The sequence below is a fragment of the Pteronotus mesoamericanus genome, unplaced genomic scaffold (assembly GCF_021234165.1).
Source record: "Pteronotus mesoamericanus isolate MK-2021 breed Mesoamerican mustached bat unplaced genomic scaffold, CSHL_Meso_final contig_20, whole genome shotgun sequence".
Lineage (NCBI taxonomy): Eukaryota > Metazoa > Chordata > Mammalia > Chiroptera > Mormoopidae > Pteronotus > Pteronotus mesoamericanus.
This window is the reverse complement of record NW_026555085.1, coordinates 18,668,843-18,688,997: the sequence shown is the minus strand read 5'-3', so window position 1 is coordinate 18,688,997 and position 20,155 is coordinate 18,668,843.

Sequence of the window (20,155 nt, the reverse complement as noted above, 5' to 3'; positions counted from 1 at the left end):
GTCATAGAGTTCAGTGTCCTTGTCATTTGAATACATTGATTTGCATGCATTTGCATTACTATTCACTAATTTTTTCCACTTTCTGTCTTTTATATATCTGTATTTTGCTCTTGTTAATAACCCCTGTAGAATACTAAAATTAGAAATATAGAGTAATATTATTTAATGCTAGAAAAATGTTGGAAATGAAAATCTATACCCTCACTAATATATTAATTTTGTCTATAGATTCCATTCTCTATGGAAAATTAAAATTTAGAGTTGGACTTCTTTAGGGTATATTACCATATATGCCATCTATATGTTCTGAAATTTAAACTGTATACTTACGTTTATAAACTGTAAAGATTTTGTAAATCTAAATTTTATCAAAATGCTTTTTTTGTTGTTGTTCTGACATAGAAAATCAACAAGGGTTGCATTAGGGTTCCTCAAATTCCAACTTGACTTTGCCATCACAATCACAGAAATACCTTAGATGAATGGTTCCTGACCCACATGTGCTATGAACAGTTAGCTGAAGCATCATTGTATATATATAAATGTGAATGTTTCCATGTCTGATTTCTCTTGTTGATAGGGTAGCTAGATAATCATTTATTGTGAAAAATCACAATCAGACTGCAGAAGTATCATGTGTTATACAAAAGTAATGTAGCTATGCTATATAAGTAGCTACACAACTTTTAATATCAGTAATTATGGTAATGTTGAGGGGGTTTACTGTCAATACCATTTATATGCTAAATGCATTAATAGCAGATACATTTATTGAAACCTTGACATGAGTTTTATGTGAGAGCTGAGACTCTCAAATGTCAAATTAGGCTGTACCTAATTGAAAATCTCTCTTCTATTGCCTCATTAACGTTATAATAAACAATGACATTTATTATCTAAAAATATTTTTTTTAGTCAGAAAGAGAGACCTCTATTTTTCCTCTTCTTATTTTCTGTTTTTTCATCAATTACCTTTCAGAAAGAAGGAAGAAAGGAGCAGAAGTAGGAAGAGAGGAACATATTTAGTCTATATAATTTATAACATTTCACAACTCATGTAGGAATTGCAGAATTGCATAGGATTAGAAATCAATCAAATTGAAAGTATTTGTTATAGAAAATTTTTAATCAGCCTTTAAGTCTAGTGACGAAAAGGGGCTTTCCCCCTTCTTCTTTTGTGAATATTTTAGAACCGATCCCGATTCCTGCCAAAAAAATCTTTCCTGAGCTTTCTAAAACCATCTGCTAGATATGAGGTGATTTCTACACTTGCTGAGAGGTATTGGTCTTAATTCACAACTGGTTCATGGGGAGAGCAGGAAAGCACCATGAGGCAGTGGCGCACTATTTATTGTGCTATCAAGTCCTGTCATCAAAAGATATGGAGACTGAAGATCGGCAATATATTTTAAATAAATAACAGCGCTTTGACATGGGACAGGAAGTGGGGACAAACTGTGTTTTCTTTGACCTAGAATAGATGTGCAAAATGTTTTGTTTTACATTTTATATTTAATAATTCAAGAATAGGAAGAAAACTCAGAATTTATTTTGTCTAAAGTTAGTAGAACACACTTCAGAAGACCGCAATTTCTGTGTAAAATCCTCCTTCTATCAGTAAATCTAACCAAATTAGACAACTTTCACTTTTAGGTTGCTGTGATTATTATAACATTCTTTTTATAGTGAGCTCAACTTTTGTCTTTTTGTAATTTTTGTACATTTCCTGTTGGCTAAATGTACATAAAACACATTTAGCCCCTCTTTTCCTTGTACCTTCAAGGATGCAGGTGCCCATATGATCATTTGTAATATATTAGGCTGCTGACAAACTGGAAGTAGATTTATATCTACTACTAATATACAGCCTATGTCGCATTGCTACATTGAGATGTTTCTTTGGTTCATAATATTGTGTCCTGGCTATTTTCATTTTGCTCTAAAACTAGGGACATGTTTAATTGCTTTTGTAGTACAGGTAATTAAACATTTATATTTGAGGAAAACTTAAAATAGTTTGTATTTTAGGGACATGGAATAACATTTGTCTGGAGTTTTAGTTGTCATGTTCACACAAACATATGCAAACAAAATTAGAGTTTTGATAGCCACTGTCTTTCTAAAGGTTATATTCTTTTAATTATAGTTAAGAAATACTAAAAGTTTCCCTAAATTCTTTTGGAAGCATTTTACTTCCTAACTAAAATTCTTACATGTTCTCCCATTCTATTTTTTGATATATGAAATAAGGAAAACTTATGCTTTGTTTCATCTTGGAATTCATTGTCCCTCCTTTTAGTACTGTGGCTCTTTAGAATTTCATGGCTGTCTAATGCATATGTACTTGTGATGTGTGATGTTAGAACAAACTGAGTGTTCATTATTATTTCAATATCTTAAATTCCATGCTGTTGAGTTATGTAACTAGGAAATTAGCAATAACCAACTCTTATTCTAACATAAGTTTGTATTTTAAAATAGTTAAATATAAAGGTGATAAAACCTAAAAATGTTACTGAAAATTTTAGTTTTCTGACAGTTGAACGTTCAGAGCTCCAGAGAGATCCCCTCACCAGCCAGATAGTGGCCTTAAAACTTTCTTATAAAAGTTTATAAGAGTAGTCCAGCAATCATTTCAGCCTCATAATAGTATTAATAATAATAATACCAATAATAATAGTTAACATTTCTATACTGCTTCACTGAATGTATAGAAGTGCTGGACTGTGGAAGTATATGTAAGTCTTAGGAGACAGTAATAAATGCATCTTTTGTAAGACACAGAACTAGATAATTTAAGAAAAATAGCACCAAGTCACAACTGTTGCTTTATAGTTAATATAATACTACTATATTTTTTTCTTTTGAAAATGTCATAATAATATTTGTAGTTATAGTTACTAGAGCTTACAAGGTGCCAGGTTTTTCTTAGTGCTTTACAGACATCAATTAATTTAATCATTTTGAAAGAAAAATGACTGACCCACCCTTGAAAAACATGGGTTGAACTATGCAGATCCACTTATACATGGATTTTTTCAATAAATATACAGTCATCCCTATGCATTCCTTAATTTCATGTCCACAGATTCAAGCAAGCAGCAACAAAACAGTATTTTTCATTCATGGTGGCAATCCACAGATGCAAAAGGTCAACTGTATGTATTTTTTTTTTATTTTTAATTAATTTATTTACTTTTTAAATACATTTGTCTCTGCCTTCCCCCCACCTCTTTCCCTTGCCCCCTCCCACCTTCCCTGTATGTATTTTTTTACACCATCTTATAAATGAGACTTTGCATCTCTGGGTTTTTTGTATCCATGATGGTCCTGGAACCAATCCCCTGTAGATACCAAGAGACATTTGGGAAATCAAAAGCTGCAGGCAGGTTTTCAACTGTGTGGGTATCGGTTCCCCTATCTCCAAGGGTTAACTGTACCATTTTTATCATAGATAAGGCAATAAAGACACAGCATATTTGAGCAATTTGCTCAAGGTTGCATAATATTAAATGGTAGAACTGAGTGTTGAATCCAAGCTGCCTTGCTTCTAGGGACTGCTTTTAATAACTATATATCACTAACACACAAATGATCATTTCTTATAAAATTTAAATGTGAGAGACAGACACAATTAAAATTGATTCATCTAGATAGAATTGAGAAGATGAAACAGATGTCACTGTAATACTGTAAGCAATAGGAATTGAGAAGTTCAGGTTCACAGTCAACAATTTATACCTCTAGAGCCCAAGTGGTACTATATTCTATTCCTCTGTGTCTGACAATATGCTGTATCATGTATGCAAATTGTAAAATGGTTGCTGAAAAAAACCCAGAAATGTTAATCTATATCCGTGTAACACATTCCATGATGATTCTCTTGATATTCTCAAGAAAAAGAAAACGTGAGCAGTCTATAAATCCATAATCAGTAGAACAACCATTCAGAGTATCTAGTAATGGAGCGATGCCAAACCCTATGGAGATTTCTGGAACTTGGATTCTCTACTTGGCTATCTTCTAGTTAGCAGATTGATCAATAGTATCACTTTTGCAGGTAATGCAAAGCTAGAAAAGGCAGCTACTGACTCAGATGATAGTTGTGTGCCTGAAAAAAAAAAAAGATCTTTCCAGGTCAGAACTATAGGCTGAAACTAATAAAATAAAATTTTACTAGGTTGTTGTAAACTCTTGTTTATTGCACATTTATGGAATAGGGAAATGTATGGCAAAATTCCTGTGGTTTTATTTGACTACCTGTTCAATATGAGCAAATATGGTGTTAACAGATGCTTTAAAATGTTAATGAATTCTTAAACTGCATTAATAGAAGTAGATGGTCAAGTTCAAGGGTGGTAATAGTTTCACTATAATCTGAACTGCTCAGATGATGTCTTGAATATTATATTTAGTTCTGTAGGCTATGCTTTAAGGGTTACTGAAAAGGTGGATTACACCTAGAGGGTGACTAGGATGTTGAAGAGATTAGACCCATCTAACCAGGAGAAGAAAACGATAAGCCTTGCAAAAGTTCATGTTTTAAATTTTTTTTTTTTGAAAAGTAGCAATAATTTGGTATAATTCTGCAAAGAAATATATCCAACCCTTTAACTTTTAGTTATGGCTGAGAAAAGATAAAATAAGACAATACTGTGGGCAAAGCAGAGCAAGTGATTATTTCTCCTTTTATATTATAATGAAAATTGTGATTTTTTTAAAAAATAGAAGTTTTTATGATGAATGTAATAGCGCTCAACTAAAAACTGTCAAACAATTTGGATGGTATTAACTAAAAATTTTAAGTTCTTTTCTGTCTCAGTATCCCTGTCCTATTAATTCCCACATGACTGACATAATCACTGTTAGCACTTTTTTAGACATTTTCCTAGAAAATGTTTATGTATATAAGAGATCACAGGCATGCAGAGAAAAAATAGACATATATGTATATACAACTCCTTTGTTAGCAGTGAAGGGGTCATACTGTTTGCGGTTTTCTGGAGCTTATATTTTTTAAATATATCTTTCCATATCAGTGGAATGAGACCTATCTTACTATTTTAAATTCCTTCAGCTTTCTTCATTAGTCATAATTATATTGATAAATATTTAGGTGTTTTTATTTTACATCTCTGTGATTAGAAGCTTGACTATAATAACCAATCTTGTACAAATGTTCATTGCTTTAGTCCTAATTGCTAGAAGTAGAGCTGCTAGGTATGAATGGTTTAAGACTTTTGAGGTACTTTATGAAATTAATCTCAACAGAGGTTATGTACGAAATTGGGTTCTACCAACAATGTTTAAATAAAATAATTCTATAGATCTCTGCCTGGCCAACACAGTTTTATAATTATTTTTATGGTTTCCAACCTGATGGATGAAATAGGGCTCTTTGTTTTGATCTCTATTAATAGTGAAGTTGAGTAAACATCATTTAGTGTGTTCACTTTTTATTTGTGTTTGTTCTTTTGTGAATTCTTATAGATGTCCTTTGACTATTTTTCTAATGGATTGATCTATTTTCAAAATATTGAGTAGAATTTCTTTAAAGAGTAAGAATTCTAATACAGTTTTATAAATGATGCAAATAGAGTTAATTTATATATAGTTGCTGTATTAGTGGTCTTTATTCTCTATTACTTACTGATTTTTATTGTCATCCAAAAAGGGAAGAAAAGCCAAAAAATATTATTTTATTAAGAAAGCCAACTGATTAAGGGGCCATGTAGTTCTCTTTGGCTTCTCAACAATACTTACTTTTTCCTGGGTATCAAAATATATGAAGAAAATAGAATATCATTTCTCATAAAAAAATAATGATTCTAATTTTTAAATGTGTTTAAAAATGTCAATAAAATTTCTTGAAAATTGTTCTAGATATTAAGAACTTCATAAAAAGAAATTCTGTAAGTTGTTTCCTAAAATAAAAAAAAAATTCTTTATTTCCTAAAAGTCATCTTGAGATTTATTTTAAAATCATAACTTTAGCCATACAGACTAAAAGCATTTGAGATAATAGTTTTTAGTTTACAATTCATACCAGTAATATTATATTAATGAAATGTGTACATGAGTGTGAATGTGTGTATATGTATGTATGTTTTGGATTTTAATTTATTTTAACTATCTTATATATCTTTGGGTCCATACCTGTTGAGTGCTAAAACATCAAGGCACAACCATAAATGTCAATCTTTGTATGCTGCCTAACTTATGTGTGATGGCTAATTTATGTACTGAAGTTTCTGGTAGATTGTATCCAAAAAATTATGTATAAACTGAAGGAATTTCATTAAACCGTTAAGGAATAGGACAGTGCCACTGGGAACACTCTGTTCTTGATTTTCCATACTAATGTTGTAATAAAGAAAGAAACCAAACATCTCACTGAATAATGCTTTTTGTGACATTTCTTTTATAAGCAAGATTTCACTGAAGCTAAATTTTCACTATTTGGCTATCTCATTTTCAGCTTATATTTTAGAAATTGAATTATTAGTATGAAAATAATATAAAAGTACATAAAATGTAAAAATGTGAAGGGCAGTAATTAATTTCTCTTTTCATATGGGTATAGACCAAAAGGGAATGACTGTAAAGTTATCAAACGCTAAACACTACAGAGACGAGGCTGACAAACACTGAAACTGCGTCCTAGATTTGGGATTGGGAGTTTGGATAGAAAATGTTAAATCTCTATTCATGAAGAAGTATAAAGAACAAACCGGTTTTTTCTCTTGAAGTGTTTATTCAGAACTGAAAATTCAGACATGACCAAGCATGCATTTTCTCAAAAAATATTATAGTGTCTACTACGAGTTTAGTTCCAAAACCATCTTTCCTAACTTTTCAGACGATGAGAAATTATTTTCTACCTGTGTTTACAATATTTAAATAAAAATTAAAAGAGCAAGAAAAAAACATTCTTTAGTTTTTAGCTTTGAGAGTATTAAAATATCAAATGACATCCAATGTTGACAAAGTTATAGAGAAGCTACCCTCTTGTACAACTTTAGTAGAACTGTAAATTGATACAACTTCTTTGGAAAGGAATCTAGCAATTTTATCAAAATTTCAAATATGCATATTCTTGGACCAGCAAAATAATAATAAATAGTAATAATAATAATTAGAATAATAAATTTAATAGAAACACTTTAACTATATGAAAATGTATGAGAATATTGATTGCAGTGTTGTTTGTAATATGGTTAGTTATCCCAAATACTAAGAGTGTTAATAGCAGTGACTATTGTATAGGTGGTTTTCAGTTTCTGATTGAGTCTCTGCATTGTCTGAAGGTTTTATTGTAAAAGTATATGACTTTATCCTGGAATCATTATCATGATATTTTATTTAAAAATTAAAATAAAAATAAGTACTGATTAGACATTGTTATTTAATTGAAATTTTAAAAGTCAAAAACAATAATACAGAAAACCATAAATTAGAAATTTAAGTGATTTTGTATGTAGGAATTCAGTCTCTTCAAGCAAAAGATATATAACTTTGGCACTAATTGGCTAATATTATTTTTTTAATTGACTTACAATTATTGATTAGGTGAGATTCTTGGTCTGTCACCACTTGAAAGAAAGAATATGCCACTTAGTAGGGAATATGATACAAGTAATGTCTCTAGTGTTGTTCTATGATTTGTACAATCAAAAATGCCCCAGATAAGTAACTCAAGCAAATGTATACATACCATAAAATATACAGCAGAAACCTCAGTGATGTCCTTGTGGTTACTGAAGAATGTGCAAAATACAGACCTGAAGGATAAAGGAGTGCTGGTAAAAAATTTATGGGGAAAAAATCTGAATACAACAATATTTTAATAAAACAACTACTTACATACTTCTAGAAGCTTGCCATAAAAGTGAATTTTTATAAAGTATACTAGTTTTTCTACACAGTGACTTTCATTATAAATTTTTAAATGGCTATAAAATTTAATTTAATATAACAACTTAAATATCTCCTCATGACACATGAATATTTTTATCATATAGGAGAAGGCATATTTATTGATAGTGAAATAAAGAAGTGCATCAATTATTTATTTAAATGCCCCTTCAAAATAATTATATTAGCAAGAGGATTTTCTTTTATAAATAAAAAAAGGAGGAAAAAAATTACTTCAAACCAAAGATTTTCTCTAGGTCTTACAGAGCACACAGAGCACAAAGGAGATTGTGTGCCCAGCCTCCCTGTGCCTCTCTTGCTCCACAGAGTTAAATTTCCTGTGCCGAGTTAGGGGGCAGGCAGACCTGGACCTGGCACTCATACTACAACCCAGCTGAGGCAATGCTTTCTGTTTCCAGCTCTCATACTAAACAAGTGTCCTTTTCTAGGTCTATTGAGTGCCACACTTCACATTTTCAGGCTTTCTGTTAGTGAGTTTGCTGTTTAAATAGCACCAAGTATAGTTCTGAAGTGCTTGCTCATGTTCCTAAGTGCAAAAAGGTTGTGATGTGTGTCTCTGAGAAAATTTTTGTGCTAGCTTGCTTTGCTCAGGCTTAAGTTACAAGTGCTGCTGGCTAATGAAGACTGTCTGTGCTTGACAACTTTTAGTCAGCGTTCCCAGAGCCCTCTTTTTAGCTAGGCCTCAAACCTGGCACTTGTCCTCTCTTTGGGTTTGCCCTGTCCAGTTTTAGCAAAGAATCTCTTAAGTCAGCTTAGGCAGAATCCCTCCACCCTGATATTTGATCACCCTTGATGTATGACTTAGTTTCTCATTCTCCACCTTTGATGTTGGCCAGTGTCTCATGTGCCTATGACACAAACCATCTCAGTGGTTTGCCTTGAAGAAAATATGACAAATAGAAAGTAAACACCTCAACAGCAAAGGGAAACTTGTGGGAGGGAGGAGACAAGAAATTTGCCTTCTGAAGCAACTAGAATCTGTCTTCCAGGGATACTTAAAACAGCTGAACTATTCTTCTGTTTTATATTCTTCTTTGACAGTCTGCTGTCAAGTCTGCTCTGGAGAGAGAGAAGGGGAGAGAAAGAGAAAGAAAGAGAAAGAAAGAGAGAAAGAGATTATTCATGTAGTAGTTAAAATGAGTAATTCAAATGGGGGATTTTTAATGAGTAATTAAAATGAAAGCAAACCACATTTCAGCACTCAATTTTCATTTTAGGGTATTTTTCTGTTTTATATAAATTGAGTGATTTCTTTTGATGGAGAGAGTAGTTTCAGAAGATACTCTTTAGACTCGTAGTAAATAACAGAGACTTCTAATTTTTAATCTTAAATCTTATAGAATGTAGCTCCATAAAGTTCATTTAACATTATACCAACCTGTAAAAAATGCGACACAGGGAGGGATTGGCCCCAAGTTAGCAGTCACTAATTAAACATGTTTCCCCTTTCTGGTTCTGGGGATACAACAGACCAAATGTGATAAACAAACTTTGTTCTACAGCTTTGAAGTCTTCTTGCTAGTTTCCCCCAACTTAGAAAAATTATACTATTTATAAAAGTGCATAAATTGTAATTTAAGTTAAAAAAAAGCCTTGAAATTTTTATCAAAAGCATTCAAATTACTCTCTCCCCAGGTCAGCTAATGAGTTGTCAGGAGCTGGCCCCTTACTGTAGTGCACCTCCTGCAGACTAAGACAGTTAACCATGTTTTCATCAAAGGAAATGCTCATTAGTAGAGCTTTCAGAAACTGATTTGATTATAGTTTCACTTGTTAAAGTGAAATATTTTGAGCTCATTAGGATGATTATGATTCAAGGTCATCGTTTGAAGCTAGTCCTGTCAATATAAGATAAATGGGCCCTCATCCTTTTCCCTTCTTTACGTCTATGCTTTTTAAACTCTTCTGTGTAAAAGTTCCATAGCCATAATTAATTTTTAGTTCTTCTGTTACAAAGCTGCTTTAAAAAAAGAACAAAGATTTTGGCTACCAAAAGGGCCTTGAAGAACTATTAAGAGGAGGAGGAGGCTATCTTATTTTAGAAAAATCAGAAAAAAACCTTGAAAAGTTCAGCTTTTGAAATCTAGCTATTTTCTCCTTGACCTTTCCAAAGTTTCTAAAAGGTACTTTGTACATAATTTTGAATGCACCTTTTCATCTCAAAAGTATAAAACGAAACTGAAAACCACCCAAGAACTACCAGTGGCTTAATTAAACATCCCTTCTTTTATGGCACAAGATGAAGTTAACACCTTTTAAAGTTCTTTTCTTTCTTTTTCTAAATCCAGCACTTAAATCTCTGAGTGTTAAAGAGCCACTTAGACATTAAAGAGAGTGATGTTAACTTCTGTCCGCCAGTCATTCTAACATGAGCTTCCCCCTTGAACTTTGTTGGTCAAATATTAACTTTTCCTTTAACATTATGGAGAGGTTACAATGAAAGTATTTATTTTTTTAACCTCTGTATATGTTGGAAAAATGTTTTGATCTATAAGATGATTGAATCTTCAAACTCTTCACCATAATCCTATGCTCACGTTGAGCAGTAAATGATAGTTAAAAAGCTATTGAACTTTTTAGTTCAAAAAATAAGTTAATAACTTATTATTTTTATTATTTTTTCTCACTCTGTAGACAATGGATAGTTAAGACATCTTTTTTAAAGTAAGAAAATCTTTATATGACTTATTCTAAACCCATGATTTCAGGACTTAAGGTATTGTTTATTAATCAAAAAAGTTACTGCCCACACATGCAATTCTTTGAAACTGTATCAAAGGTTAATTACTTGAGGACAGATAAAAAACACTATACCTCGATTTTTATTCTTACTTATAGTTAAAGGCTTCTCTGACCATAAAATTTAAAATTATGAAGTTAAGTTTGAGTCTTTCAGACACTTGCATGAAAGTTACTTATGTGTTAAATCAATCTATATTTATTTTTAAACTAAACAAAACCAAAACAAAAGCACACAGGAGGGAGACTGTGGGAGGAAGGGTATTTACTCCAGCGGTGCTACGGTGCCAGGGCTTTTGGTCCAATATGCAGATGATAGCATGAGGCACCTATGGTAGAGCAGAAAGGTGCTTCCTTGAAATCACTTCCAAAATTGCTTGGAAAGACAACTCAATGAATATCTACCTTTCCTCTTTATCCTCACTTTCAATTGCCACATCAGATTATTTTCTAATTAGACCTATCACAGTTCATAGTTATTTTATTTGTCTGTTTATTTATCAATTTCTTTCAAATAGGATTTCAACTACCTGTGGGGAGAAAAATTGTCCCTTGGTCACTGATAAATCTCCATTGCACAGCACTATGTGTGAGGTTTATCCAGAAAGTATTCAGCCATGTACTATGGAAAAGAGACATTTATTGAAAAAGATACAAGATACAAGAAACATTGTATATAGGACAATGACACCTCAGTCCCCTTCAAAGTAGGCACCTTGGGACCTTACACAGTTCTCCCAGACTCTGTAAGCTGCCCTGTCATATTTTTCTGAATCTCATCAATGGTCTGAAATCTCTTTCTTTTCAAAGGTGATTGTAGTTTTGAGAAAAGCCACATGTTGCAGGGCGCCAAATCTGGACTGTAGGTGGACTGAGTATGATTTGATGTGTCGCCAAAAAATTCTGCACAAGACATGATGCATGAGTGGGCACGTTGTCATGATGAAGCTGCCAATCACGAGTTGCCCATAGCTGCAGCCTTCTGAATCATTAGACTGCTAAGATGACTTGTGTAGGAAGTTAGGCAAAAGAGAATCAGGGACATGGTGGAGAGTGGGGTGGGTAGCAGAAGGACTGAGGTATTTACCCAATAAGATCAAAGAAAGGAAAAGAGGAATCAAATATAAATAAACATCTTTTGATAGACTCTGGGTTGGCAAGTGGTCTTTTTAGCTCATGCCCCATATACCCTTCCTTATATGAATGGCCTGCGGACATGGAGATAAGCTCGTGTAGAAAGAGCCAGATCAGGTCAGTACAGACAGGAAAGTTTTGTCACTCTCATCTCAGTCATTATCTGAGTAGTCTAACAAGAGTTGGGTCCCTGCAGCTTGAGTGCAAACAGCACTGTATGCATCATGGACTCACAAGAGGCAGGAGACAGGTCTATTTCAAAGGTGTGCCCCTGACTCATATGTGTTCAAGTGCTACTGATACCTGCGCGCTGCAGAGAGCTGTATTTAATGATGTTTCCTATACCTACTTTTTGAGTGTATAATTAGTAAAAAGAGGTAATATTATAACTCTCCTTTATTCATAGGCCCTGAAAACTAATCTTAACTTGGCACTAACTTCTGCTTTTCTCCAGAATTTGAAAAACACAAGAGAAGTTTAAAAGATGTTTCAAGCTAAGTGTATCTCTCCCTCAATGAATAGGTGTGTTCTATATGAACAGTTGTGTTAGGTGTCATATTGGAGGCTGTGTTAAAAGATTCTAATGTATTTGACCTGATTCTTGAAGTTCTGAACATCCTTAAATTACAAAGGAAGGGAAACACAAAAGAAGGAAAATTAAAAGGTGTGTACACTGTTGTATCCTGAACAATGTAATTATTACTAGTTCACCAGGCCTCAAATTCTAAATATTCTGAGATGGCACATTAGTTTTCAAAGTCATATTTATGGTATGGATATTAATATATGTTTGACTGTTCAATTGCATCAAATTATTCTTGACATTACCCATTAAGTTTTAGTAACTTATAAGGAAACATAAATAATCAACTTAGATAACAAAATGATGGTCAGGTGGACCTTACATAAGTCTGAGCAAAGACTCATTAAGATACTAAGCTGTCTGAGTAAGCTGTTTGGAAGTGTCTCCTTGACAGCTTTTAGTTATTTAACATGTCTGTAAAATATAAGTGATGGTGAGTAAGCAGGAGTTGAGGAGAAATCTCTATTCTTTTCAACTGGCCTTCCCAGTCAGTCTCAGGGAAGGGAAGACGTTCTGATGCACAACAGGTATTGCCATTGTGTCATCAAGGCCTGTACCCACGTTGTGTAACATCTGCACAACAGGCCAGTGCCAGGGCCTCCTGCCAAGGAAGGATGATACAGGCAGCCTAAGCACTAGGGAGAAGGGAGTGGGGTTGGCAAGGTTCCAGTCTTATCTACTGGTCTCTAGTGCCATAACTCTCAGTTCCTCTGTGAGAAGCTGGGGATAACCTTTGGCCACTGTGGCTAAGTGTACACATCCTTTTATTTTGGATATTTCCCCTTAGACATTCTGCCAGTCTTCTGCCCTTATGTAATGGGAGCCACATAATTTTGCATTAGGGTGTCAATAATTTTCTAGTATTAGTGGCTATCCATCTTTAAAAAAATCACTTGATATACACTCACCTTTTTAAATGTTTTTTGAAAAATGTGTTTTGTTAAATATTGGTTGCATGTTTTACTTGATAATCACATTTAATATTTAACATTGCAGATATATGTCTCTAACTTGGGTATCCAGACTTGTTTCCACATTCTTATTACTAGCTCCTATGCCTCTCCACAACACCAAATACCTGCTTTGAAAAAAGGAAGAGGCGTTTTAAACTCCCTTTAAAGGAAAAGTCACATCCTGTTTGGCATATTGCCTAGAAATCTTTCTCTTGGTCTTGAATCTCAGACATTTCTATGCTACATTAATAAATATCACTCAGTCTTCTCTCCTCTTTATTCAGTAGTTGCAAAACCGGAGTTATATTTATGATGACATTCTGGCAATTATGTCATTTAATTGGATGGATCACGATGGGATCCAAGTATGTTTGTCTTAATCTGCTTATGTTTGTCTTCCACTCTTTGTAGCAAGCGTTTAGACATCCACCCCTTAAATACAGGGAAGTAAGGGGACTTCCTTCATGTGTGCAAGCTTTCATTCAGCTCTGATTCTCTTTTAATTCTCCAATGCACAATGTATTAAACAGAGAAACAGAATCAGTAGGATATATAGAGATATATATGAGGGGATTTGTTATAGGAATTTGCTCATATGGTTATGAAGGCCAAGACATCCCAGAGTCACCGTGTGCAAGTGGAAAACTAGGAAAGCTGGTGACGTCTGAAGACCTGAAAACTGAGGGTAAGGTAGGGGATGAGTAATGGTGTAGGTCTTGGTTTGAGTCCGAAAGCCCAAGAACCAGAAGTGCCATGTCCAAGGGCAGCAGAAGATGAATCTGTCAGCTCAAGCAGAAAATAAATTGGCTCTTCCACTTTTTTGTCCTATTAAGGTCTTCAATAAGTTAGATGATCTCACCGCATTGGTAAGGGCAAGCTACTTTACTCTGTCTTCTATTCAAATGCTAATATCTTTCTGAGATATCATCACAGACACACCCAGAAATAATATTTTATGAACTATCTGGGCATCCCTGAGCCCAATCAAATTGGCACATAAAATTGATCACCAAACACAATAACTTGAATAATTATAAACAGAAAATTTGTCTTCTGAGTTATCCATGTTATTTACTTAAACAGCCAAAAATGAAACAACAGAAACTGTAGACATTTTTTACAATAGTTTAAAATTGCTCTTAGAATCTTCAATTATTTAATAAACTGAAGCCAAACAAGTTAATGTTAAGATTGCATTTATTTGGTCCCATAACTGAGGAAATATTTTTGAAAAGAAAAAAATGTAATATATGTTTGACATCATGGAACAAAAATTTCATTTGCTAACTGGATATCTAGCATTGTATAGAAAATAAAACCATTATTCCTTTAGTGCTTGCTAAATTTGTCAGTTGGCTAAAGCCTTAGACAAGTTAATGATTCACAAATTTAAAATGCTACATACCCCACTGAACAAACCCAATGAACTCATAATATCGCTCCTTAAAATACGAAAGTTATGAGCATTTGAATGCCTGCTGCCTAGTGTTATGTAAAAGCAAGTACAACTCACCAAGAAACCACTGAAATCTAGTCTTGGCAAATAAAAACATTATGATTTGTTGCCTTTTTTTCTTGCCATGTAGAGTGAACATCCACCTCTTTTGTCTACTTTTCAATTAGATGTCAGCACTAGAATGCACTATAAATTCAGTATCCAAGAGAGGTTTCTAATTCACTACTTCTGTTTGTTAAGATTTTGGGAACAGAGTATCTTCTTGCTTTAATTCTTTGCCATCAGTGGGAGCTGTGTTAGACACTCAAGATTCTGTAAGTGCATATTGTCCCTCATTAGCCTCAACTTGAAGACAGTATCTCATTCTTTTGAGGAAGGTTTTCAAAGTCTTATTCAGTGAATTCGGGTTAATGAGGCCACAATCTTGAATGAAAGCAGGCCAGGAATGTCTTGTTCTCCTGCAGTCAGAGCCGAGGCAGATGCCCTCTGAAGCCTAAGAGGAATTATTTTAATGACTAACCCATGGATTCCATTTTTATATGAACTTTTTGAGAAAAACATTTGCAAGTCATTTTCATATTTTTTCCCTTTTTTTTCCTCTCACAAAATTTCACAGTTTCCAAAATTTTTAAGAGAATTTTTTTTTAGGATCTCTTTTACTTCCGTAGAATTCTAAATGGAAAGAATTGCTAAATAAAAGCTATTAACATTAAGTGTAATGAGATGAGAGTAATTTACTCATTAGATCTGGTGCATCTAATGGATGGTGACAGGGAATGAAAGACTTACAAGTGTGCCAATCAAAGCAGACATGATCTTTCTTATTTTAATAATTTAGTAAGAAAAGTCCTTTTCCATACTGTCAGATCTAGAATCCAGCAACTCAGATATGAAAGCAAGTCTTTAAAGATAGAAACTTCATATAGCAAAGGAAAATGTATTTTTAAATTTTTCCAGTTTTCTTGAGATATAATTAACATACAACATAATATTTGTTTTATGTTTATAGCACAGTGTTTAATATGTATATATCTATATTGCAAAATGATTACCACAATAAGTTTAGTCAACTTGCATAGTTACAATTTTTTCTTGTGGTGAGAGCTTTTAAGATCTACTCTGTCAGCAACTTTCAAATATACTATACAGTATTGTTAACTAAAGTCACCATGCACTATATTACAAACCTATCACTTATTTACTTTACAACTGAAAATTTGTACCTTTGACCATCTTCACCTATTTATCTACTCCCACCCCCAGTTTTTGACAATCACCATTTTCTGTATCTATGAGTTTGATTTATTTAGATTACACATGTAAGTGAGATCATAGACTGTTTTTCTTTGTCTCGCATTTCACTTAGTATAATGCACTCAAGGTCCATCTATGTTTCCACAAATGGCAGGATTTCCTTATTTTTATAGCTGAATAAAACTCCATTGTGTGTATATATATGTATATGTGTGTATATATATATACACACACACCACATTTTCTTTATTCATTCATCCATCATGGGAATTTAAATTGTTCCCATGTTTTGGCTACTATAAACAATGGTGGAATAAACATGAGAGTGCAGATGTTTCTTTGAGATAGTGAGATATAGATACATCTATATCCTGAAGTGGGATTGCTGGGTTATGTGGCAGTACTATTTGTAACCTTTTGAAGAAATGCCATATTGCCTCCCATAGTGGCTCTACTAATTTACATTCCCATTAACAGTGCTCCAGGGTTTCCTTTTCTCCATATCCTCACTAGCATTTATCTCCTGTCTTCTTGATAAAAGTATTCTAACAGGTGTGAAATAATATCTCATTATGGTTTTAATGTGTATTTCCCTGATGATTAGTGATGTTGATCACTTTTTCATGTTGGCCATTAGTATGTCTTTATTGGAAAATATCTATTTCTTTAGTGGAAAAGGGTCTATCTAGTCTCTCTACCCATTTAAAAAATTGGATTCTTTGTTTTTTTGTTATTGAGTTTTATGAGTTCTTTAGATATTTTGTATATTAGCTCCTTATTAGATGTGATTTGCAAATATTTTTTCCCATTCACTAGAGTGTCCTTTCATTTTGTTGCTAATTTCCTTTGCTGTACAGAAGGTTTTTAGTCTGATGTAGCCCCAATTGTTTATTTGACTTTGGTTGTCTTTAATTTTGGTTTCAAATCCAAAAGAAAAAAAATATTGCCCAGACTGATACCAAGAAGCTTACCTCCTAGGTTTTTTTCTAGCAGTTTTATGTTTTCAGGTCTTGCATTCAAGTCATTAATCCATTTTGAGCTGATTTTAAAGTAGGGTATATGAGAGAGTTCCAAGTTTATTCTCTTTCATGTGCTGTACAGTTTTTCTAATACTATTTATTGAAGATTATCTTTTCCTCTATGCATACTTTTGGCTCCTTTGCAAAAATTTAATTGACCATTTAAGTTTGGGCTTAGTTTTGGATGTTTTAATGCTGTTTCACTAATCTATGTGTCTGTTATTATGCTAATACCATACTATTTTTAATATTATGGCTTTGTAATATAGTTGAAATCACAGATTGTAATGACTCCAGCTTTATTCTTTTTCAAGATTGCTTTAACTATTCAGAGCCCTTTGTGGTTTCGGGTATTTTGTAGCATGTTTTCATAAATAGATTAACAACTGGAAAAACAACAAGACCTATGCACCCAAATGAACACGCACTTGTGCACATACCATTCCTAAAACATGGGCATTTATACCTATTAGGTTATACTCTATTATATTATTCTAGTGTCCCCTCATAACCTAAACTTGCCCTACAACTTAGACCATTTTCCTCTTTACCCAAAATAATTGTAATTTCCTTTATCTTACCCAAACAATTTTGTAAGTAAATGCTACATGTGTAAATCAAGCAGCACGGGATAGGTGAAATTGAAAAAAAAATGAACATCTACCTATTTCCATCTGTGGCATGATAGTCTCTCTTTCTCCCCCTCCCTCCTCGCCCCCCATATCATATCTACCTAATTATGCCATATAATTATAAATATATACATACATATAAATACATATATCAGTATCAGATATATTATTATTTGATCTGACCCAACTACTGAGTATTTATCCTTTGATTGCCCCATTCACCTATTCATCTAACCATCTACTTAACGGATATCCTTTTATTCTTCCCTCCAAATTACATTAAACTCTATACTAATTATAAGCTCTGCTCTCTCCACCAATTTATGAGTCCCATGTAAAATTTTTCCAGTGTATTCTCTACTGATTATTTGACAGTCATTATCCAAGTGTTAAATACTCACCTCTCACTAATTACTTGTTTTTACCAGGAATCCTGAAGAATGAGGGTAACTGCGTGAGGCCTCTCTGATATCATCAAGATTTTAACTGAAGCTCAGTAGTTAGTCCCTCTGCTTAAGCTGTGCAGCATCTTACCAACTCTACTTACCTGTTCACTTCTGTTTTTCTAACACTCCTGAGGCATCTGTCCTAATAGACAGTATATTTTCTCTAACTCATGTACTGTCCATACTACTTGTCTCCTTTTGATTACCAGTTGTGTTATTATCTGTAGCCCACTTCCCATAAACTTTTTTTTTAACTACCTCCTAACTTTCTGGAATTAATGACATTGCTAATATTCCACTCTGGTATTGACATAGGTGTTGCCAAGTTATCAACCTCCAATGCCTCTTGGCGAATGAGGTATCTGTTCTTTCAGTTATTTCTATCTCAATATTCTCGGTCTTTCATGCTTCCCTATAGGCAATGCTCCTTTCTTGCTTTGGGAGGGGATGGGATAAAGTGGTCAAACACAGATCCATACTCTTCAAAAACGAGAAATTCTTTCATAAAATGACCCACTATAATAGTCTCCTATTTACTTTAAATGATTCTCTGGCAAGAACTCTGACCTCAGTTTATTTAACAACTTACTTCTCTATATCAGATAAACAGATAGATTTATTTATGTCTGGCTTCTCAGTGATACCCTCATCTTTAATCTTTCAGCAAATGCTCTTGACTCTTCCTTTGAAATATTCTCAGAATTCAGCTCCTTCTTACTACCTGCATCCAATACTATACCACTGAACCAAGCTGGCATCTTTTATCACCTGACAAATGTAATAGGCTTCTAACTGCTCTCTCTGCCTTTATTCTTTCCTCTCTACTATCAATTTTCTATGCAGCAGCTAGAGGGATTTAAATTTTGTCAGATCAAGTTATTCCTCCAAAACTTTCCATCTCACTCAGATGAAATTCAAAGTACTAACTATGGCTTGCAAGATCCTTCATGATCTGGACCTCAGCTACCTCACTGATGATATTTTCTCCCATCCTTCTTGTCACCTACTCTACCACAGAAAAAGTAGACTCCCTGCTGCCCTTAAAACTGCCATCATGCTTCCCCCTCAGACCCTTTGAACTTATAATTTCTTTCTGGAGTATTCTAGCCCAGGTATTGATATGCCTTGTTCTATGCTTCCTTCCATTAACTTTCTTTCACTCTCCACTTAGTTTTTACCATATAAAAAAGATATTCATTGGTATATTATAAAATAATGAAGCATGCCTTATTATTTTACATGCTTCTATTTTTGCTTCATTTTTCTTTGAGTCCTTATGGCCATACAACATATTACACATGGACTTGATGACTTGCTGAACTATTTTTTGCTTTTTATTTCTGCAGTGTAAGCTTGTCAGAGGCAAATACTATCTTAGTCTGCTCAGGCTGCCAAACAAAATATTATAGACTAAATGGCTTAAACAGAAACTTATTGTTAGGCAGTTCTAGAGGCTGGCGCATTGAGAGAAGGGGCCAGCATGATGAGGTCTGGATGAGGGATGTCTCCCTGGCTTGCAGACAGCTACCTTCTTGCTGTGTGCTTACATGACCTTTCCCCAGTGAATATGTATGTAATCAACAGAAAGAGAAAGAGAGAGGGGAGGCACTTTTCTCTCTTCTTATAAGGCAATAGGTCCTATCAGTTTAGGACCCTACCCTTATAACATCACTTTAATTACGTTCTAAAAGCCCTATCTCCAAATGTAGCAGTTTTGGGGGTTAGGGCTTCAACTATGAATTTGGTTGTGGGGAAAATGATTCGATCCACAGTAGAAACTTTATTGAATTATAGAATGAATGAATAAGTGGAATAATTTTTTTCATGGACATTTTGGCTCATATGTAAATCTGAGAATGTGGTTGGACACCTATATAATATATGCAAGCATTCTGGGCACTTAGAAGCTCTTTGAACTTTCTGTAACATTTAAGTGTCTTTCAGCTTTTCAATTTTTCTATAAGCTTTCTATAACATTTAAATGTGTATGGCTCATTTATGTGA